Here is a 24,518-nt window from a genome sequence, read left to right on the forward strand (position 1 = left end):
CTGCAACTTTCCCCAGTTTCTTTTATTGGCTTATCTGTATCCTAGAACTGTCCTGTATTTACTCTTAAGAGCTGTCCCTTGTAGAAACAAAGCTGTTCAGTTAAGAAGGGTTTCACGGATTCCTCACCCATGTCCAAGACTGTTTGACAGACACTACTGTCCTGGGTGTTGTGCCTCTGGACAATACTGAAAACAGGGGTAATTAACAAGGCGAAGCCAGGGGTGGTGGCAGGTTACCCAAGGAGAATCCCAACGTCTCACCTAACAGGAGTTGGAGGGAGCAAAATGGCACCTTTCTGCCCCAGCTTTCTAACCAGGCTACGTACCAGTGATGGACTCTCACTGACTGGGGAGGAGGCATATGAGCCTCTACAGCATGTTCCTGAGGGATGATTCAAAAGCATAGCAGTAGCATTATGCATAAGCTGCATCTGCACCTATATACATTATGAATAGTATCTTTTGTTCTCTGACATCGTATGCATTGGTGATTTATACTGCATCTGTATCTTCTAATAATCTACTTATCCATTCTGTGAGTACATTATGGCAATTTGATTTTGCAATTATGCTGCTATACCAGTCTCTGCCCCCTCCTTGTACTTCTTCTAGTGGACGTGCTTCTTTGTGAAACAAGGTGCAGGTGGAGAAATGGCCATCTGGGGAAGTCTTTTAAATATTTCAAACTATTAAAAGGTACAGAAGGCATTAATATGAAATGAGCAACATGCTGAGTAACAGGTGGGCAGCCATGTTGGTCTGAAGCAGCAGAACAAAGTTTGAGTCCAGTGGCACCTTTAAGACCAACAAAGTTGTATTCAAGGTATGAGCTTTTATGTGCACGCACACTTCCTCAGATGCATGGACACAGGAGTCATTTAGTAGAAAAAGAGGTGCAGGAGCTCATTAGCATAACTCATTTGCATATACCACACCCCCTGACATCACCAGAAGTGTGTCAGAAGGCAACACCCACCGCTCAGGCTCCACTGCACTGTTTTGGATTCCTAGCTATTGGGGGGGGGGAGAACGTGCACATCTGTCCTCGCAGAGGAGGGAGAGCTTGTACCTGAATAAAACTTGGTCTTAAAGGTGCCACTGGGCTGTTTTGGACTGGGCAGTCGGGGGGGGGGCCTCTGCAACTTACCTGGCTGCTTCTTGCTCTGACTGAGGGCTGCTGGGAGTAGGGGGTGGGGCTTGTTGCATGTGCCCGCCCCCTGGGCTCTTTACTGCCGGAGCTCTTCTCCTGTGCGCTTCTGCAGGAAATGACCCCTGCATGGACATGAAACCTCATACCTTGAATAAAACTTTGTTGGTCTTAAAGGTGCCACTGGACTCAAACTTTGTTCTACATGTTGAGTAACAGTTCATTTGTGTGTGGGGGGAGCTTCGTGGATTTATAATCTGAGGCAGAACCACTTTCAAAACATGCCTCTTCATTACATCACTTATAGAAAACCAAAAAGAATAACAGTTTAAACCAAAGGCATGCTCCTTCATTTGCTTTGCAAATGGAGTGAATTCAAATAATGTTCTTTGTGTCCCTTGTGGAAATGCTTTTAGATTTTCCAGTGCAAAGAAGCCTATCCTTCCACATCTTTTAAATGCAACGAATGGCTTTGGATGTTACTTTGAGACAAACAAACAGGCTGCTCAAGTTCAACAAATACTTCCTGTCTTCCACATCCTAAGCTGAAATGGAGGAACTGCAGCTGTGGAGCATTTCCAGAGGAGAAACAGTTGCACAGAAAAGGTTAGGCACCCTTTCCTCCTACCAGGCTATTCTTCTGTACAAATGCAACTCCATGATAGCAATCTCGCAACCTCAGCACCAGCGAATACAGCTCTGGGCACTTGCACTTGCCAAGGTAATGCTTCCATTAGTGCAACAGAACACCTAAAGCTTGGCAAGCACTTTTAGGTGGTTCTGTGGTTATTATATCAGAAACACTCCCCAAAAGGGTTTATTTAAAAGTGACACCAGCAAGGCAGAAGGTCTGAAAAGCGTTTCATACCATGTTCTTTCTCTTACTGTCTTAGCCTTCCTTCATCTTGGCCATAATTTAGGTACGTATGTGGCAGGCTTCAGAGCCTGTGATTTTGCACTTGCACAGTGCCTTATTTAAACTGGGCTGGTACCCATGCAAAGCAGCTGCACATGCTTAATTAGCACACCACAGATCTGTTTACCCACATCTACCCCTTGGCTGATTCCTGGGCAATGGCGCCTAACAGTGAGCTCTTCCTTTTCTCAGCAGCTGTGATACTGCCACAAGGAGGATCTATGATTTGCCCATTTGTTTGCTCCACCAAAAAGGAGACATTCTCATGCTTTTCCAGGCCTATCTGCATTCTTGCTTGGACTCAGAGCCCAAAAAGCTTATTTTGCAGTGCATTTGTCCTCAGTCTACATCAGAATCCATAGCCCCACCAATCTAGAAATTATGTCAATAACACGGAGCACTCCATATGGACATTTCTAAACTTAACAAAACTGGAGTCTCTTCTCTGTCATCTTTTCACAACAGGAGATGGCTCTTTGTTTGTTCTTGCCCCTGGTCCTCAGGTTAAGACAGAACTAGCTCAGAAAGCTTATTAACAGTTCTCATTATAGTGTGTGTGTGTTTGGTAGTGGATAAAGGCGAAGTCTCTTTGTAAATAAAGGCAGCTGGGGGATTGACAGTGAACAGATGTTCTGGTGGAATCCTCTTCTGCACCCACCAGTTAATGATGAGAAGTCAGAGGTCATGGACTTAATTACCCAATGAATTAATGCTGATGAATGGCTGTTTCCTCTAGTAATGTTGTCCACGTCTGCCATAATACTGTGTGCTTACAGAAGGATGCTTTTCTGGTGGAGAATAAACACACTAAAAAGGCTTGAGGGAAATGAGAAAAACCATACCTTGGTTCTTCAAAGTCAAGAGGTGCTCTGTCATTCTTAATGGAAACTGGAATCCAGGCTGGTGAGATGCTTTCCAGTGGTCTTAGTAAAGTACTGATACTGATGTTTCTAAAATCAATATACCATTAATCCCCACTTTCTGACTTCATTCAAAATGGATTTCCACTCACCAAGCTAAACAAACTAAAAAGCAGTGTCGCTGTTGTCTTAGCCGAAGAGGGGGAATGCTGGGATGTAAGGATGATTATATCTGCAGCCCATGTGACTGGGACTACCTTTGATGAGTATATGATGGGTAAACCACATGTACTCATCCGGGATCTTTTCAAATCTTTTGTTACCCGTTTCCAACAGAAAAGGCAGAAGAGACCTTGACAGAAGAGACAGAAGTTCTTTTGTTACCCGTTTCCAACAGAAAAGACAGAAGAGACCTTGACAGAAGAGACAGAACTTGAGAAAGTATTTCTTTCCCTCCCCTTTTCCCCGTTCATTTTCGGAGCATCCTGGGACCTATTACCAGCATCTACCCACTGATAAATTAACAAACACAAAAAGGGAAAGCAACTTGTGGCCTTTTACAGTCCTTTCACATTTCCCATCCCCAAGTTACTGGAGAAGCCTTTTCCTACAGTTCTACTCTGTCATGTTTCCACTTCTTTATTTGACATGCCTGCCTTCATTTTACTCTTACCCTGACAGCAGTTCTGTTATGAGTACGTCCTCTGAGAGTACCAGGCTGCTTGTGGGAAAATATGAGCTTGTCATATTGTAGAATCCCCAGTTATAGTTCCCTGATATGACAAGATACTGTGTATTCGATATATTTGGTAATGTCGTCTCCACAGAAAATTTTGCCCCAGGAGCAAAAACAATAACATTTTTAAGTGGAAAAAATTCAACAAACCAATAAAAACAGCACAGCCTCGGATGAGATTTCTTAAATCACAACACCATAAAAACAGAAATATACATTGAAAAATCAAAATCAACCCATTGGAGGAGTTAGAAGCCTCTGTTCAAAATGCTCAAGAAAAATAAAAGTCTTTTAGCCTGCTGCTGAAAAAGCAAAAGGGGCCAGATGGAGTCAGAGAGCTTTCCAAAGGTGAGGTGCAGCATAAAAGTCCTGTCCTCCAAGACCAGCCACCTCACCTCCACAGGATCTTAATGCTAGGTCAGGCTTATGTCAGAGCAAGAAGTAATGAAAAGCTTTAGAGTATGGCTTTGATACATTTAAAAACAGACACACCACACTAATCCATTGCCAAGATGAAACACATTCGATTCTGTTCTGTTCCTTGTTCCTCTATATCAAATGTTGCTCAGAAAAGCGAAATGCCACAGGAAGGACCAACCATGTACAAAAGGGCATTTATGTGTAATAATAATATCACTGGACACTAATTAAATTAGCCAGGATGTAACACATAATGCTGTTTGAGATGCCCAATAATTAGTTGAATACTTGCCCTTGTTATTCAAAGCCATAGCATAACTCCCTTTTCAACATGTGCTCTCCTGGAGAAAAGTTATTTCTCATGATGGTACTAGTAAAATGGCAGATCCAGTAAGCCATTCCAAATTCCAAAGTCCCAACAGAAAAGAAACCTAGCTTTCTCACAAGACATACAAAACTACCACTCTTAATGAAATTGTTCAGTATCACAGAAACTCGGTACAGCTAAAACATTTGCTGACCACCAAACCATGGTTTGTTGAGCGGGAGTACCATATATGCGTTTCTCTGCAACCATTTAACTTTTGAAGATCACTAGGTCTGCACCAAGATCCTTGTTAGGAGTCATTAGCATTACATAAACCATGGAATTTGCAAACTGTGGATCGTGCTAACCACGGTTAGCAAGGACAATAAAGTAGACATAGCTCTAAGCATAGTTATGGTCAAAAAACCACAAGGGAATGGAAAGATTGTGTGCGCCAGTGTCATTATGAGCCGAATTAAATCTACACTAGATCAGTGTTTAACACATTATTATCTCCATACTGCAGGAGAACAATTCAACCAGGCAGAACCACCATTCAAAGACAAGTAGGTACTCCCAAGAGGCTGACCAATATCAATGTTTCTGAGGAAACTGACAACATCAATGCATCTGAGAAGACTATCTTAAGGAATTGTTTACAGGTGATACATAGCCTTTACCACCAGGAAACTATACAATTATGATGTTTCCACATGGAGACAAACCCACTGATGCTGCAGAGGCTGATATAGTGCAGCCACAATGGGACTTCCACACAGCAGATTATCCCGGGTAGTGTATTTTTTAAAATTGGTGGTTGAATACTATAATATCATATAAAAAGTAAAAGTAAAGGTTCCCTTGCTCGAAAGCCAGTCGAGTCCGACTCTAGGGTTGCGGTGCTCATCTCAGTTTCAAAGCCGAAGAGCCAGCGCTGTCCGAAGACGTTTCTGTGGTCATGTGGCCGGCATGACTACACACCAAGGCGCACGGAACGCTGTTACCTTCCCACTGAAGTGGTACCTATTTATCTACTTGCAATTTCTTGCTTTCGATAGTGTTATGCTAATGTATGTATCAGGGTCTCTGAATTCCCAGCGTTCATTAAAAATAAATCTCAATCCCATTTCCTTGAGGAGATATGTAGGGAAGAAGGGGGGGACCCCTGTGCCATGCAACATAATATCTACTTTTGTATATTATAAACGTTTCCTGCCAGCCCTGGGTATCCTCCAGCTTAAAGAAACATTTGCAAGACATCCTGGCCAACTGTATCCTTGTCAGTGGCAATTATTAGGAAACAAATAATCAAGGACCAATTAAACTTGGCCATTATGATTTGAGGAAAAGGAAAATGACTACTGACCAATCTGACTGATAGTAGGGGAGGTATAACAGTTCCTGAGGTATAAAGACACAAACTGGGGGTGGGGGGAAGGAAGGACAAAAAACTCATCTGGCTGGAGTTCATATAATGCTGCAGATCATAAGACACTTTTTACTTTCCTTACAAGCTGTTTGAAGCAGTGCCAATTGTCAGCACACCAACTAGCTGTCTGAACTACTGACTACAATCACTTCAGCCAATTCAGATCTTATTTGCAGGCTCTGCTCTGTATTCCTTCACCTTTTAAGGTGAAGTGGGTAGCCACCTAGAAACAGAGCCTCCTTCTTTGTTGCACCCCATCTCAGAAACTCGCTCTCTCCATAGCTTGTTTGCTTAAAGCAAAGCATCTTCACCTTTGGCGTACCTGCTGAAAAGGTTTCTATTTTTCCATGTATTCAGAGAATATGGATTTTCTTTTTCTTGACATGTCTTAATTTTGCCACTAGATAAACAATGGGGATTTTATTAACATTCCGTAAAGTGTTGTTTTATTCCAACACACATTCCTGTTTAACTAGTGATGGCTTAACTACTGTAACTTTTGAGAATGTTTTTGGTTTTATACAAAGACTAGCCTGATACTCATGCTTCACTGCAGTATTTAGGTTCTGTAACTCCAGTTATAATACTGATGATATGAAGTTTGAAAGGTAACATTTGTTGTAGGAATTCTAATGGAGAAGATTGTAGTGTAAAGGATGAAGTGAGACATACATACTTATTTTTTCTCTACCGAAGGACCTCTCTGTAGACCACAGTGGTGGTTCTGCCCTCAGGTGCTAAGATCACCAAGCTGCCAAGCAATCAGATATTGAGCAAGTTCATATGAACCAGTTTTCTAGAACGCACATCGTGAGAAGTTAAATAACCTAATACAGGAAACCACTTTTCTACAAATTTGGGGTATATTCCATAGCGGGTGGGAGTGTGGCTAAACTGGGCCAGCAGCATCACTAAGGTGATTCTGCTGGGGCGGCCTCCATAATGGATTAGAGTACCCTGGCCCTGCTTGTACACCTGACAAACACCCGCCTGTCTGGTGTCAGTGGGGGGGAATTGTGTTTAAAGGCATCAGGGAGGCTGGGCCAGCAGCAGCACTAAGTAAATCCTGCTGAGCAAACCTCCCTGATGGCTGTAAGCAGCTTACCCCCTCTCCTACATCTGACAGGCCTGTCCAGTATAGAAGGGGGAGGGGTATTGCAAGACATTGTGGAGGCTGGGCTGGCAGGATCACTAACGCATTACTGCTGGGGCACGCTCCCTGATGGCTTTAAGCACCCTGCACTCGCTGCTGCACCTGAGAGACAACTGCCTGTCAGGTGTAGTAGGTGGGGGGGGGTGTGTTTGAAGCCATGGGGAGGCTAGGCCAGCAGCATTGCTGCACCTCACAGGTGGTTGCTGGCCATTCCTGATTTCCTCAACTGTCATTAGCTCTCTGAAGTCTCCTGTAACTGGTGTTTTTTTTTACCTCAGAACACTGAGCTCTGCAGCTGACCAATCAGAGAGTGGGGGGTGCAAGGAGGCAGCAGCCTGGCAGCCACATAGGAAGCAATGGGGGAGTACATTTTACCCCTTTTGACCCCCTTAGAGGTCAAATTTCTAAAAATCCCTCCTTAGTGAGCATCTATGTCATGGTAGGAGTGCTCTCCCCAAATTTCGTGTTTCTAGGTGCAGGAGTTTGGCCTTGGCATTGATTTTATGGTGAGGGTACTTTCATATTTCTACTGCTGCTAATGGTTTTGGTCAGTATTTTATCATTTGCATTTTAAGTTGCCCAGGAGACTGAAAGAGAGAGGACATGAGATGGTACGTGCCAGAGTACATGAGAAAAATATTTTAAATAAAATAAGGTGAGATAGAATGTGGTCTGTCAACGTTACAATATTGACAGAACCTTAATGCTTGGTCTGGCAATCTTATCATAGTGAGTGATTTACTGAACTAGTGGACATGCTGCTATAAGGGTCAAAAGCCTGAGATGAAAGAAGGGGATGTCAAGAACATGGAGAGTCTGGAAAGTTACTGCAGCTAATGGAGAGGGAGAGTAAAACTGTGGATTATTTTGGAGGATCTACTGGTTTACCACCAGGAAGGGTCGAACACTGTAACGTTTCCAATGCCAAAAATAAACAATAGTACAATCTCTGGGATATTAGCAGCTAAAGAAGAAAACTACACAGCCTCCTAAAGATCCAATGTAGGAAAACTGAAGTTTTGGATTTAATGTCATAACAGGTCCTTATACTATCATTGAAAGAATGGTATACATTTCTCATTTCTTTCAGATTAACCTTATTCCAATATTGTACAAATAAATAACATCACCTAAATATCACATCCAGTTTTCTGTTGCCTTAGATTGTTAAACCACCAAAGAGCTCTCGATTTTGTATTCCCACACAGCTACTGATGGCAAATCCTTCATTTTTAAGCAGATATGGTCAAAGTTTTTGCTGGTGATAAATATATACTGTCAAATGCCCATGCATGGCTTTCAGTCTGTCTTTCATATCACCAAATAGAATCAAGAAAGGGTTCAATTCTTCTTATCTCACTGACATGTTTCCACTATTTCTATATCACATATGATACATACCAATCTCCTTCTCATAGCGGTGACATATTTTTAAACAGCTTTTTCAATTGTTTTGGGGCATAATACCACGTATATTAAGACTTTAATAATTTCCTCAGAAGCTACATCTACTATGACTTTGGGAAATCTAATATAGGTTTATAATCAGAATCAGTAATCCAAACTGGCATTGTCTCATTCCCATTTAAATTTAAAATTCATATCTGTATTCTAGTTACATATTTAGGCCTTTCTGTAATTCTGTTTCATAACTCTAACTAGGGTTGCCAAGTCGACTTACCTGCAAAGCGGGGGGGGGGATTCCTGGCTCCGTTGGGAGTCTGCCTGCGTGTGCGCTTTCTGCATGCGCACTGTGATGATGTCACTGGAACTGACATCATTGCGTTACCCACGTTGGGGGCGGGGCACCATGACTCGAGGGAAAACCATAGAGTTTTCCCTCAATTCACAGAGTGTCCCCCCCACAACGTGGCCAGCATGATGATGTCACCTCCGGGTGACATCATCACGCTGGGGACACCCTCCGGCAGGGGGTGGAGTTCCCCCCAGGGCCCGATCTGCCGGTGGTGGGTAACGGGCCTCCCGGAAGGGAATTTACCCGCCCCCAGCGGGGGCTTGGCAAGCCTAACTCTAACTTTGGATCTGCTTGTTTTGTATCTGTATGTATATGGGGGGGGAATTAAAATCTTTTTAAAAGAAAAAAATCATTTTTACCACTGTTTTCATTTTTTAAAAAAGCCTGGCCAATGACTAAATTAGCCTGTTTGGTACCATGGCTTGAATCCAGACTAGCATTTCCTCAGGCGCAAGGGTTTACTCATACAGAGCATGGCACTGAAATCCTGTTCCTGGGGCACAGGGGACCTGTACCATGTGGGTGTAAACCATGGCACCCTTGGAAACACTTGTCTGGATCCAAGTGTATGTACAGACAGTAGAATAAGCAGCTATGCTGAGGGTTAACATTTTGTGAGGTGGTAAAGGGGTGGGAGGAGGAGGAGAGGATTGTATAATAAATAATATCCTTATTGTCAGGCACCATAAGAATGGAAAGAACATAGCAGTGCAGATCCAAACAGCCATTTTCCATCTGTTCATCCATTCAGCATCTGCCTTAATATGCCATCCCAGTTACGGAGCTCTTCACATTTTTATTGCATGCAATAAACATTAATTAATTCTTACAGCACCCTGTGCAACAACCAATTACTATCTCAGCTTCATAGTTAAAGATCACTGTAATGATCTTATATATACTGTTTGTGGAATTTCTTTGACTTACTGTATGATCAAGACCATATTTACTCAGCAGTAAATTTCAGGAGGTTATCAGATGCAAAATTATTCATCTAACCTGCAATGCTATAGAGAAGTCAACTCCACTGTCCTACTCTCTGGTTAAGAAACAGGGAGAATGAAGAGCTGGACACACAAAAGGTCAAACAACTCTCAGCCCAGCACAGTGGGAAAATGACACGGGGGGGGGGGGGCGGCTTAAAATCCATGCTCCTTTCACAGTGGTTCCCAGGGGTCTTGTTGTAGAAAAAGAGCTGCCGGAGCTCATTAGCATAACTCATTAGCATAACTCTGGTGGTTCCTATCCTGAATCAGGGCCCTGTGGGAAGAGATTTTAGAAAAACAGGGGATCCTGACCTGGAACTCCCAATGTATTGTCTAAGTTAAGCCTTCAGACAGTGTCACACTCAGGATCCACCTCGGGTGCAAAGAACCTCGTAGCCGTGTTAAAGAGGGGGAGGAAACGAATGCCTCAGATTTGGAAGTGCTGGGGTGTACATCACACCCCAGCTATCTTTCGCGGACAGACCTCTGCTTTCTCTCTGTGTGTGTAGCCTCTGAGATCTGTCCTTCATTCCTCCCCGGCACTCTCTCGTTCCCTCCTTTTTATAACCCTCTCTCCCTCTTTAGTGCCAACCCTTTCAGTGATTTAATTCTTACTGGCTATAACACCCGACCATCACCGTGCCCTCCTATCCCGGGTGACTTCCTGTTTGTTAGTTCCACCTCCTGTATACTCAGTGTTGTGCACGGGAGGGAGTGCCCACTTCCGGGTTGTGTGACGAAGCCTTCGCCGGCGTTCCTGACGTCAGCGTTTCCCGGAGTATGGTGTCAGCGTTCTTTGGGGGTAAGACTGGACCTTGCCATCTGTCCCGATCCTTCATCCGTGCCCTTCCCCCTTCGCGCCTTGTGACAGGTTCCCCCAACCTCTTCCCGTTCATGTTGTTCCCGCCCCGTTGCGGGCATTGAGGATGCGGTTCGAGGTTTCGGAAGCTTCCGAGCCCGCCTGTCCATCCTGAGACTTGCGGGGAGCTCGGCACCGGTAGCGCTAGTCCCACTGCAGCGGCCTGTAAGGTCACTGTGGAACCCGCAGTGGGACAGACAGCTTGTTCTCATGACTCTCGGCCTGTAAGGTCACTGTGGAACCCGCAGCCACTGAACACGACAGCCACTGTTTTTATGAAAATGCATCCTTCCTTCTAGCTCAGCCAGCTTTCATGAATGACCATACCAACATGCAAAGAATTAATGGAGACAGAGCTTTTGGAATACTAAATTTATACCATTATCTGTGGCATATACACTGAAGCCAACTGGTGCCACAGAATCAGATATCTGTGACAACTGGCAACACAACATGCCGATATAGATGTTTAAAAATATGACTATATTCCCCTTTGTGACATGTGAAAGAATCATGTCAAGCATTTCTAGGCCTGCAGTTTCCTTCCTTCAAAGGATGCTGCCATCATACAGACACCAAATTTGCAGCTGCTGGTGCCTCTCCTTAAAAAACCCCAAGTTTCAAAAAGATTGGACTAGAGGGTCTGATTCTATGGGCCCCCGAAGAAGGTGCCCCCATCCTCCATTGTTTCCATCTCTCTTGCTCGCTCTTTCAGGAAGACAAGCAGCATCATGTCAGCCTCTATGCTCTCCTGTTATGTTGTGTGTCTTCCGTAGGGTATAGGCAAGATGTGTGACTCTAGACCCCACTGTAATTCCACCTGGGGATCTCAAATGCAAGCCACTTTCCACTGCCTAATGCTGCATGCCTCCTTGGGGTGGCCAAATCACACCTGCACCTGCTATTTAAAAATTCCCACCCAATACCAGTAAATACTATTAAAATTTGTTTTAGATTCAAATACATTACAGTCAGCAATGGAAGCAAAAATACAACTACAAAACCCTGTATGCAATAGTGAATATAAAAACAAAGGTTTTGCCATTTTAAAAAATGCACATCCTTCACGGTGTACTGTGATATTTCACTCTATATTGATCTGGACTGCATACATGTCTAAAGGCTTATATCAGATGAAGATGATGTGTACCATTGTTTGGTATGGGCATTTTATACAGAAAATCTGAAATGCAACTTGATTCTTCTGAAATTCCCAGCTGGTAAAATTGTAACGTACCAGACACATTCACCTCAAGTGGTGAGTAGACTTTAGTACACCTGCTTTTTGAAAATATAAAAAGGGGTGAGGGCATCAGATTTAGTATAAGAAACTGTCTCTCTGTGTTACTGAATGGTGTGTGCTCTCTCTCAATCCCTTACATTCGGTAAAAAAAAAAAAAAGCTGCAGTAGTAAAAAAAATCAACTCATGGAAGAGGAATATTAAAAGGGAGGTTGACTTGCCTCTGCAGGAATACTGGGCATGTATGCACACGCTATTATATAGCATACAAGTGTAGGTCTGCAATATTTGTGGAGGGGATTCCCCTCCCCCTACCACTGTTTGCCAGATCCATGCCCAGTGCAACTCCCAAGCCTGCACTGACCCCACGAGCAGGCCTGTATCCACAGATGTGGACCACATATCGCTAATAGCATATAGATACTATAAATTATACTTTTGCCTGTATCTAATTAGTGGGGTGGATGGATCCAACCATCCTCCAAATAGCCTCCAACTCAGGTGCATCTTCCTCCAACAGAAGAGTCCACCTAAGTTGGAGAAAGATTTCAGACCTGAGCCAAAAGGGAAGCTGTGGAATATATACTTTAATTTGCAACTAAACTTTGCTTGGTGGAGTGGTAAGACAGGGGCAGGCTATAGGCACCTTCCATATGTATAGCATATGGATACAGAAACAGCTACATCCATAAATTGTGACTTTAACCCACTTAGCTCTTACAAAGCTAAAATGCAACACAGCACACTAATTTTGAAAGCACAAATGCTCTCGCTTTGATGCACTGATGTTCCAGAGCATTTCACATGAGTGCCTTCCACATCTGCTCGCATTTTTTAAAATAAATAGCTGAATGGAAAAAACTCATTGTGAATGAGTGACTCTAGAGGCAAAGGCGGCCTTGTGATCGAGCGCACAATGCAAGTGCATTAGGTCTAGTGCCAAGAGAAGCTTTGGAGGCCTCCCTAACAAGAACAGCCTGTCCTGGGAATAGCTCCACTTCCCTTCACTTTCTTCTAATCCCTGACCCAAGAAGCCACTCCTCTGAAAGACTGAAGCACTGAGAAAGGAAATGCAGGAATGGTTGTACAGAGCTGGTAATGGGAGGGAGTGAAAGAAGGTGACAGCAGTGGCCTGGAGGCAGGGAAGTGACTTTGGCTAACTCGGGGTATTTTTTTTTTTAGACATTTGAGGGGTGTCCATAAATGTAATTAAGAGAGAAAAAAGAATCGAGGCTACTACTTTCAGGAAAGTTTCACTTTAAAAAACATCTCTCCAAGATGAACTGGAGACCATGATTCCTGATTGTAATCCCTCCAAAAGTTATGCTCCCTAATCAGGCTGGAGCTTACCTTGGCTACTACTAGAGTCTGAAAATATGGTCCCTCACAGATGAGTTGTTTGCTCCAGGTGGATTGGTATTGGACGGCACACACACCCCTTCCCCACACCATGGTGGTGCTTCCATGCATCAACCGGGTTTCCCCCATGTTTCTTGCAATCTCTCCAAAACCTGCTTTGCCTGCTAACTGAAGCAAAGCTGGGGGGGCACCCATGTGGAAGATCCATATGGGTCTTCCCAGTTCCCACTGGCACCATTCTCCCATTCCAAGCCCTTTGTGCAGCCAGTTTCCTCCCACACACACAAACTGCCAGGGGAATTTTCATCAAACTGACAACTGACCTATTATTACAAGATTAATGATCTGCCATACAGGTTTCCTGAATTTCCAGCTTTTTTTATTTTAAGGCTAGCTCTAGCCTTTTCATTATAGAGATATACCTTTTCCATTATATCTCCACAATAAAAGGGCTAGAGAATTACTTTTAAAAATGAAAGCTGAGAAGTTGGAGAACCAAGACTTCTGGTGGATGGCGATTTGCGATGGTCGCACCCCATCGAGCTCTGATGGGGGCAAGTCGGGTTGGGGCGGCAGGGAGGGGGGTCAGCTGGTCCTGACCTTCCTGTGAAGCTCCTGAAGGGAGCTTCTAGCCTGAAGTACTGAAGTGGCTGCTCTCGAAGTTTCAGCTTGTGGGGAGTGAGCTCTTTTTGCTCTGAAAGGTCCCGCTGCTCTGAGGCCAGCAATGGTGCTCAGAGACATTGCCAGACCAGAGCGTACAAGGACTTAAATAAAAAGAGTAATCTACGTGACACAGCGATTTAGCGATGAAACAAACTGTGAGTTAAATTTCAAAAGGAAAGACATTTATAAAAAGGGTGGTGAAATAAATCAATATAGAGAAACAGCATAGCTCCGAAGGAAAAGGACTTGCGGAGGAAGAACCCTATCTAGCAGCGAAATTACAGCATGAAAGCATGCCGGATTTAAATCTTTAACCACCCGATTCAGAACGGAATACAACTGGGCTAAGCATCTACAACACAGAAAAGATCTTAGGACTTTTAAATTCTTTTACCAAAGTATAAACAATGTCTCAGCGAGGGGGAAAAATGGCGTCCAGAGGCAGAGGTTCTTCAGGAAATACCAGCAAGGCATCACCAGTCACAAGACCAGAAAATACCAGCGAGTTAGCCACTGCAATTTCTGAAGCCATGCACCCCCTGATGGATCAGCTCACGAACCTCAATCAGAAATTTGATACTTAACAGAAAGCTCAAAGAAACCACAGCCAAATCAGAGAAGTCAGCCAAAAAGATTAAAAAAAAGGTTGAAATGAAGACAAAAGAAATAGATCAAAGAATGGACATTGCAGAAAAAGAAAGAGCTTCTGAAAGGCAACAACTATTACAGCTACAACTGGAAAGATCTTTTTATGTCCTCAGATTTCAAGGGGTTCCAGAGAAAAAGGATGAGAACTTAAGATAAATTATAAGGGAAGCAATGGCCCCCTTGATCAATAACAAACCTGAATTAATACAAGCTGACATTGATATGATCTACAGAACGTATTCAATTTGTTAAAAAAAAAAATCTCCCAGAAGAAATTTTTGTGAAATTTGGAAAAAGATCAACAAGAGACTTACAGCATCCACAGCTACAACAGTCAAAATTCAAGATGTGGAGATAAAAATATTGAAAGATGTTCCATACGAAATACGCAAGAAAAGGAAGCAATACAGAAATATTACAGCATTTCTTCAAAAGAACGATGTCCAGTACAGATGGATTTTTCCAGAAGGACTTTTATTCAACTTCAAGGAGAAGAAGGAAAAGATTGACTCTTTATTAAAAGCAGAAATCTTTCTTAAACAACAAACCCTGACCAAACAAAGAAATGGAGCAGAGAAAGAGAGGGCAACGGAAAAAAATAGCGAACAACAGAAATCCAATACAGAGAGAGGAAATCTAAGTGAAGATCTGAGACTGCCTATGTTGACAATTAATGAAATCGTAGTAGTATCCAGATGTGATTTAATACCATAAATACTTTAATGTCTTTTCTATTTGAATACTTTTAATACAATTTAAAGACTTGAATATAATCTTTATGTAGACATATATCCAAAGCATTTGAATAGCTTATCAAAATGCCTTGTTACTCTCTTTGTAGTTTTAGTTTCGTAGTCCTAGTTTGTAGCGTGTGTTAAGAAAAGCAATAAAATTTATATATATATAAAACAGAAGTCAGAGAACCTGATTGACAAATAATTACCATGCAATTGTTGATTAAAAAAGAGAAAGCCCCCAGTGGCAGGGTGATGGCCACTGCAAGGAACTGGGCAGGAAATCTGCCGTGCAGAAGCCCCACTGCCCATGTGCTGCATTGGCATCCACAGCAGCAACGGAAATCACGCAAGCCTGTCCCCAAGTGGAAAACACCTTTTTCTTTCTTGAAATCTCTTGTGTATCTTCAGTCCATCAGTTTGGACTTATCCAGCCAGGGCTCTTTTGTGCACAGGGTTTTCTAGACACAGACATCTAGACACAAGTTCCAGTGTTCCCTCTAAGCTGAGTTAGTGTGAGCTAGCTCACAATTTTTTAGCCTCCAGCTCACACTTTTTTGTCTTCGCTCAGGAAGGATGGCTCCAGAGCAAACTAATTTATGCGGCAGCCAAATCAATCACTCACAACTTTAATGCCAATAGCTCACAAAGTAGAATTTTTGCTCACAAGACTCCACAGCTTATAGGGAACGTTGGAAACAACCTAAGACATCATTATCAAGAATCTTCTCTTCATGCATCAAAATGAAACAAACTACAAGAGTACTTCATCATGGCTTTAGTGGTGCATTTAGCTAATTTTAGCCTATAGAATTACCCTTTGGAGCAGGATCTAGTCTAGCAACTGACTGGCTCAATTACGACAGGCTGCAAACCTATGTACACTTATTTGAAAGTAAGTAAAGGTAAAGGCTCCCTTACTCAAAAGCCAGTCGAATCCGACTCTAGGGTTGCGATGCTCATCTCCGTTTCAAAGCCGAAGAGCCAGCGCTGTCCGAAGACGTTTCCGTGGTCATGTGGCTGGCATGACTAAACACCAAGGCGCACGGAACGCTGTTACCTTCCCACTGAAGTGGTACCTATTTACCTACTTGCAATTTCTTGCTTTCGAACTGCTAGGTTGGCAGGAGCTGGAACTAGAGATGGGAGCTCACTCCGTCATGCGGCACCCGGGTCTCGAACTGCTGAACTACCGACCTTCCACAGCCTGCAGTTCAGCGTCTTAACCACTTGAGCCACCGCAGCTCTACTATTTGGAAATAAGCCCAACCAAATTTTGGGGAATTTAGTTATGAGTAAATATGGATAGGATAGTGCTGATTAAACCTGGAAACTGAACATTAGAGGGAAATTTGAGGGACAAAGTGAACAATACAAATATTTGCTATTTGTAAATATAAACAAAAAAGATACTCTTTAGATAACATATAATGGGGTACCTGCTGATATACTTTTCCTCTTCATTTGAATACAAAGCACCACTATGGGGTACCATTTTGTACCTTTGTATTTGTGACATCCAGGCTGAGCTGCTGGTGCAGGGTTCCAGATTTGTGCCCTAAGGTCTGTTCTTTCTGGGGTTATGCATGTTTTGGATGCTACAAACTGTAAATGCAAAGAATGCCTATGGATGTGTATCTTTCTCAATTCCCTCAGTCCTACTCCCTCAGTCTTTCTAACACCTCCAAAATGAAGAGGCCTTTGTGTGCAAAATGCAGTGAGGGATAGAAGACTACCATAAAAGGGGGGATCTGGCAAAAATCACCTCAGATCCCTATTCTGACTAAAGAAGAAACTGATGCAGGAGATATTGCCTAATTCGTTTTCCTCACAGTAGTCCTTGTGCCCTGTAGCATGTTTTGTCCATGAATAACCTGCAATCTCTGGCATCAGTACTTTTAAGGTTTTCGAGAGCTGCTATAGGAAGGGAGAAGCAGAAAGGGTCTGTGCCTGCAAGCCCTTTTCCTTATAGTTTCTAAGGTTCCAGCCCCATAGCTCCTCAGCCCTCCAATACTACTTTGCTTCCCATAGAGCAAAGTGCAATCATGCGTGCAGATTCATACCTGCTTCATAAGGCTGGAAAACACTGTTTTCTATCATGATAATTCCCAACTATATGCCATTGGAAATTAAATAACTGAAGTCTCTTATGTGTTCAAAGTGTCACCTGCAACAGAGGTCACTTGCTGTGTCTGCAAAATTAACTCTGGCCTTGCTTTCTTACAGTCATCATTCCAAATAATTCTGTGAGGTCTCTGCGATGGGTGAAATTAGATCACTTGATCACTGTCAATGCAATTCATTAAGAGAGCATGATCATATGCCACAGGTATTTTTGCATTACCTGAACAGTAACATAAAAAAACCCCTATACAGCAGGTTGCTTTGAGGTTCAGTAATTTTGCCGTATCTGTGAGCGCAGGACATGTGACTTGGGGAATGATATACAAATCTAGCTAGCTCTCCACATGTGAGCCCAGGAAGGACCCAGTGTTCTCTAATGTTCCCAATGTTCTGAAGACAAGGTAAATAAGTGTAATTCTGACACTACTGAGAGATGCACTGAGTCAAATGATGCTTCTATGATGTTAACTGCTTGGAACCAATTAGAGACTCTTTAATGTGTAAACTATATGTGATGTCATTTGGGGTATAAGACCTTCTGCCCTTCCTGGTTATGGCAGAATACAGCTTTGGAATTACTGAGGTGCTAGGGCATTCAGCCGTGTATTCCCTGTTTCAATGCATTAAACAGATATTCACCTAACTCGTTGGACTCCAACTGTGTGTTTCCAATTTGGCATGGGAGCACACAGGCACAGATTTGTGTATCAGGAACTAGGGCTTTAAAAGTCAATATCAGCACCTTGAATTGGGCCTGGAAACAGACTGGGAGCCAGTGTAGATGGGCCAAGACTAGAGTGACATGGTCCCTTCATACGACCTACTCCAGTCAACATCCTAGCTGAGTATTTTGCACCAACTGAAGTTCCTGAATACTACTCATGGGAGGCCTCACACAGAGCACATTGCAGGAATCTCATCTAGATGTAACCAGGTCATGCACTACAGTGGCCAAATCGTTTCTGCCTGGGAAAGGCTGCAGCTGGCTAAGCAGCCCTCCTGGCCACAGCTGCCACCTGCTTATCCAGCAGTAAGACTGGATCCAAGAGCATCCCCCAGACTACAGAATTATTCCGTCAAAGGGCACGCAACCCAACCCAGAATGGGTGAAACCTTAACTCCCAGGTCAGATGTTCTTCTCACCAGTAGCACTCCTGTTTTGTTGGGATTAAACTTCAGTTTATAAACCTGCACCCACTCCAAAACTGCATCCAGGCACCAGTTCAGGGTTTCTACAGCCTCCTTGGGATCCGCTGGAAGCATGAGTTAGAGCTGGGTGTCCTCTGCATATTGGTGACAACCCAACCCAAATCTTTAGATCACCTCACCCAGAAGTTTCATGTAGATATTAAAGACTATAGTAGGACTGCTTGAGGTAACAGCCAAGGAGCTCAGCAGCATCCCTCCAGCGCCACCTCCTGAAAACTACCCACCAGGTAGAACTGGAACCACCACCACAAAATGGTGCTTTCCAATCCCATTCCAGAAAGGTGGTCCAGAAGGGTATTGTGACTAATGATATCAACCAAGTTGAACTCCCTCTGTCCATCCCTCAGGCACAGGTCATCCACCAGGGTGACCAAACCTGTTTCAGTCCCATAACCAGGCCTCAAGCCAGATTGTAAAGGTTCTAAACAAATCTTCACAGATATAGACGGGAATGATTCTACTGTTTTATTTTAAAAAAGCTTCTTTTCAGGACAGGGTAGGGTACCTGGTGATAAGTCAGTCTATGGCAACTCCCACCTTCCTTATCTCTCCCTGCTCTTAAATGAGAAATCTAGCACGTTGTTGTGACAAAGCAATTCCCTGACTTCACCCAGGCAGGTTTAGTAATGCATGCACCAGGTTACCATATTCATCCAGAATTAAATTCAGAATGACAGTTGATTTACCGTTTACCAGCCTGGCAGTCAAGAAAACATTAAGATCTAAGTAGTATCCCCATAGCTAGGCAGAGGGTCAGAAGAAAGATTTGGCTGCAATTAGCTGGGTTCCTTCCTAACCCATCATGCCATTATGATGAAAAACTACTTTCCTGCTCTGCAAATTCAGGAAACCAGAACTTTAGAAAACTTGCCAAAAAATCTGTTCCTCACAAAAATTTCTATGGAGCAAGAAACAGTTAAATATAGCTAGTGAAAACAGCAGCTGTAGCTATATTACAGGATAAACAATAAAGTCCGTCACGTTCTCACGCATTCAGTGATACACTAACAGAGTTAGAGATCCACGAAAAGGTTTTACCCTTGCAGCAATTTTATAGTATTGAAGTTGCAAGGGGCGAAATGCTTCAAAGCATCCATCCCTGGATACTGCTAAAGGGCTGGATCCAATTACAGTGAGCCTAATGAACATTCTTTGAAGGGGAAAGGAACTAAACATGCAGGAATAAATTCTTCAGACTTACAATGAGATAGTTTCCAATATAGCTATCGATATTTTGGGGTTGCTTTCCAGCTTCGAAGTGATAATTTCACACTACCACAGTCTTCAAAAACAGAATGCCTTCAAAAGGGATTTCCCCTTTTTTGGTTGCAAAAAGAAATCTCTCTTTTCCATCATCTAAAGCTTCAGGGTCCAAGCCATAATGAATCCAGATCATGGAGACCTTAGAACAAGTTTCAGTGTAGCCATTACCTTAGCAGGCATGTAAAACTCTTCACTGGATAGGTAACAAATCAAATTCTTATTAGACTTTGAAAGATTTTGACAGCATGGTTCCACCTGAGAGCTGATAGTGTTATCCATTATCACAATAGGCTTGCATTTCATTTTAGAGAAAAAGAAATCATCCCACATAATAGGGAGAAACAGCTCTGACAGTTCTCTCAGCCTTAATTCCACATCTGCAGAAAAGGACTGATCAATTATTTGGCAGCAACAAGCTGATTTGGCCACACTGCTCCACGATTTTGTAACCTCACAGTTTGATTGCAGTAATGCCCTCTACACTGGGCTGCTCTTGACAACAACCCAGAAACTGCAGCTGGTTCAAAATGCAGCAGCTCAGTGGGAACCTATCCTGCCCATCTTAACACAGCTACATTGGCTGCCGGTTTGTTTCAGAGTCCAATCCAAGTTGCTGGTTGTGAGCTTTAAAATCCCACATAGTTAAGGACCCACATATCTGAAGAACACTCTTTACCCCGAGATTCAACAGAGATTCTCACACATCAACTGTGGTATTCTGCTAGGCATCTAGAGCCTACTATAGCCTGTTCTTTATAGTGACTAGCCCATTGTAGATTGGGCTCCCTAAGAAGAAGGGGGGACCTACTTTAAAACTTTAAGGAGGTGCCATAAGGCATCTTAAGCAGCAGACATTTTTGAGGAGGAAGTTAATGCAGTTTTATTGCATTCTGTATTCCTGGAATTGTAAGATGCCTTGAACCACAGAGGAAAGGTAGGGTGTAAATATTTTCACAAAACAAACAATAAAGGACTGTGAAGTCCAATGGAGATCTACCCCCCTTTTAGAAATCTGTGTTCATCTGATAAACATAAATATGAAAACTGCAAAGGAGTCACGGGGCAAATAGAATAGTAGAGGTAAACTAGAATGGGTCAATAGTGATCAACTATTTGATGTTATTTTATTCATGTAAATAGTTATACACATTAATCTAATCTGTAAATAGCATCCCAGTTTGGCAGTGCTTGAACCAATCAGAGACTGACCATTAGGGCATAAATTTAAACACCAATGGTTATGAAGGAAGTATGATGCAGTTATTGATTGCTGTCTACAGCTTTAATGTTAACAGATGTGGGGTTTTTTTTAAAAAAGCAGTTGGCTGGAATGAATGGAATGTTCCTGTACAGTTCACAGTTGCCAAAAAGAACATTCTAAATACAAGAGAATGAGGGTATGTCCTTTTAAAGTTTGTTGATAGAAGTCATTAGCAGTGTCTATAGCAAAACACATTTGAATCACCATATTTATTCAATTGTGACCTTCACAACAAACAGCTAGATACCAATACAGCAAGATAGTTAAATTTCCACTATAAAAAAAAATCAACCATATGATTTAGTGGGGAAAAACATCCCATTCTAAAAATATCACAATCCTACCTTAAAATTTAAGAAAAACTACTTCGATAAGATGAACTGAGATTCCAAATGTTGCTTATCCGTGAAAGTCTGTATCTCTCACTGACGTCAACAGGAGCCCTGCAAACGCAGGAAGATTGGCATATCAGAAATGAGATCTGCCATGCAAATCCAAGTCAGGAATTTGCTCTAGGAATTTACTGGCCTCTGGAAGGTTAGCTGATTTAGCTATCTCCTGATTAATTCAAGAAGAAATGTTACACAAACATGACTTCTGGCTCCTGCCTATCTTAACAGTGTGGTAACGGGGCTGCTACTACTACACATTTGTTCTTATTTTAGAAAAAAGTATGCCACTTCATCACCACCACAATGCTGCAAAATGTTCCCATGCATTCCTTGAGGATGCAGACCTACTGAATTCCCCCCCCCCCAATTACCTAACATAAGAACAGTGTTACTGAGTGAGGCCAATCTGTTCCAGTCAACCATACCGAACTCCATCTAATTCTGGATCCTTCAGCACTTTTCTGCATTACCAGTTGGAGACAGAAAACTGTAGTTGTCCCCACATCCCTGAAAGTTGAAGATAGTATTTTGTTGTTGTTGTTCAGTCGCACAGTCGAGTCTGACTCTTTGCGACCCCATGGACCAGCTCCCGCCAGGCCTTCCGGTCTTCCGCCGTCCTCTGAAGTTTGCTCAACTTCATGTTCGTTGCATCGATGACACTGTCTAACCATCTCATCCTTTGCCGTCCCCGTCTTCTTTGACCTTCAATCTTTCCCAGCATCAGGGTCTTCTCCAATGAGTGCTCCCTTCTCATTTGGTGGCCAAAGGATTTGAGCTTCAGTTTCATTATCTGGCCTTCCAGGGGACAGTCAGGGTTGATTTCTTTGAGGATTGACTGATTTGTTCTTCTTGCAGTCCAAGGGACTCTCAAGAGTCTCCTCCAGCACCATAGTTCAAAAGAATCTATTCTTCGGCGCTCGGCCTTCCTTATAGTCCAACTCTCGCAGCCATACATGACTACTGGGAATACCATTGCTTTGACCATGCGGACTTTTGTTGGCAGGGTGATGTCTCTACTTTTTATCATGCTGTTTAGGTTCGCCATCGCTTTCCTCCCAAGGAGCAGGCATCTTTTAATTTCATGACTGCTGTCACAGTCTGCGGTGATCTGGGATCCCAGGAACGGGAAGTCTGTCACTACTTCCACGACTTCCCCTTCTATTTGCCAAGGAGTGATGATAGTATTACAGAGGCATTATTTCCTCTGTGGGAGGGAAGGCAAGCAGGATACAGCCTGATCTTGACAGATCTGAGAAGCTAGGAAGGGTCAGTACTCGGACAGGAGGACACCAAGGAAGGCAATGGCAAACTACCTCTGCTTCTCACTTGTCTTGAAAGACCCTTGCTGGAATTGCCATAAGTTGGTTGCAAGTCAACTTGAGGGCACATGCATCCCTATTTCTTCTGGGATATATACTCCTTTCTTTGAAGCCCTGTCACAGTTACAATTGCAACCCCTCAGGGTCTTATTAGGTACAAGTCCAGTATTGTTATCTTGAACTATCACCTCAGACTGCATAATTTAGGACCCCTTCTGCCACTGCCACACCGCAAATGTCATGAAGATATTTTTGACATGTTTTCTTTCCACATCACAGTTGTCCTTCCTGGAAAAAGGAAGAATGCCATCTGGGAAAGACCTATTTGCACATTCCTCCTATGTGACACGATGCTTCTGACATCAGTGTGAGAAGCAACTGCACTGCAATAGCTTCCATGCCTGCAAGAGAGACCTAACAGAACAATTTTTACCAGGCTCTGGCCAAACTCCATGAACAAGGAAGTGAAAAATGAGCTCTGCAGAGAAATGTGGTGCAGATCTCCAGCTGACCGTGAACAAACCCAGAGTCAAAAGAATGAGCAAAACTATACCCTTTCGTAGACAAGGAAAGGGTATTGAAAGGCTGAAAAAATCTGAGGAAAACAAACCAAAAGGTGGAGCCCTGTTTTTCCCTTTTCTCTTCCTAACCCAGGTAAATTGCAGCTCTTAGAAATAACAAGCCACAATCTGCAGGCACCTGGCCCGGAAGTCTCAACGGTAGACTGGCTACACTGCAGCCAGCATCATTTTGATCCCAGTTCAAACAGTAAAGTACACACCAAAGGAAAGTTGACTGTTTTGGGACCCAGTAATCTTGTCAAAACAGATGGCAATATTTTGCAAGGCTGCCTTGCTTTGAAGGACTAGTGATGGATTGTGAATTGCATGGGATCTGTTTGGCAAATAAGGTAGGGCAGGGTGAGAGAAGTGACCCAAGAAAAATGGGGAAGTATATTTACTTTGTTTTGTAAAGATTTCATGTAATTGCTCATTGTCCAGGAGCCAGAGGAAATAAGCCATTAAATACTGTGCTGCCCAATCCCTCCTTAAGTTTCTTGCCCAGGTCTGTGGTTTCCGTCAATGACAGGGCTTTCATATGGTCGGGATGCCCTTGGACAACTTCTGCAGCAAAGACTGCAGCCAGTTAAAGGAATGCAACAGTGAACCACTAATCCTCCCAGACCAAAAAATTCCTCCAAAAACCACATGGATTAACAGTGATAACATCGCCTTCCATAATATTAAACACTGAAACAAACAAACACAGACATTTTTAATATTTAAAAAATCCAAGGCCAGACTCCATCTGCTGGAATGGCTTTCCCCATGCACAAAGCTAAAATAAAATTGTTTTTATGTCATTGAAAAGCTGTGCATTAGAAAACAAAAAAACAAAATTCATGCTGTCCAAGAAGCCCACAATTTATATATGTGTATGTTCTTTTCTGACTGTCCACTGAATGCATGCCCACCACATGCAGCCTTAACATTAGGAGACTGCCTTCTTTCCCTGTAGGAATTCAGTCTGCACTGACTGACTGTCTGGAAATGACAGCAGAAAAAAACCAACCTAGCTAGAGAGGAAGAGAAGAGGGGAAGAAGACTGGGAAGCAGTGATTACAAGTAAATGCAGCTGCTCACATATGTTGGGTTTGTACTTCACGTCGTTGGTTTAAAGAGCTCTCACAGCAATTTTTCTATGCCATGATATTAGCACTGCTGTGGTTCACTGTG

The sequence above is a fragment of the Gekko japonicus genome, unplaced genomic scaffold (genome assembly GCF_001447785.1).
Source record: "Gekko japonicus isolate JY-2015 unplaced genomic scaffold, Gekko_japonicus_V1.1 scaffold1224, whole genome shotgun sequence".
Lineage (NCBI taxonomy): Eukaryota > Metazoa > Chordata > Lepidosauria > Squamata > Gekkonidae > Gekko > Gekko japonicus.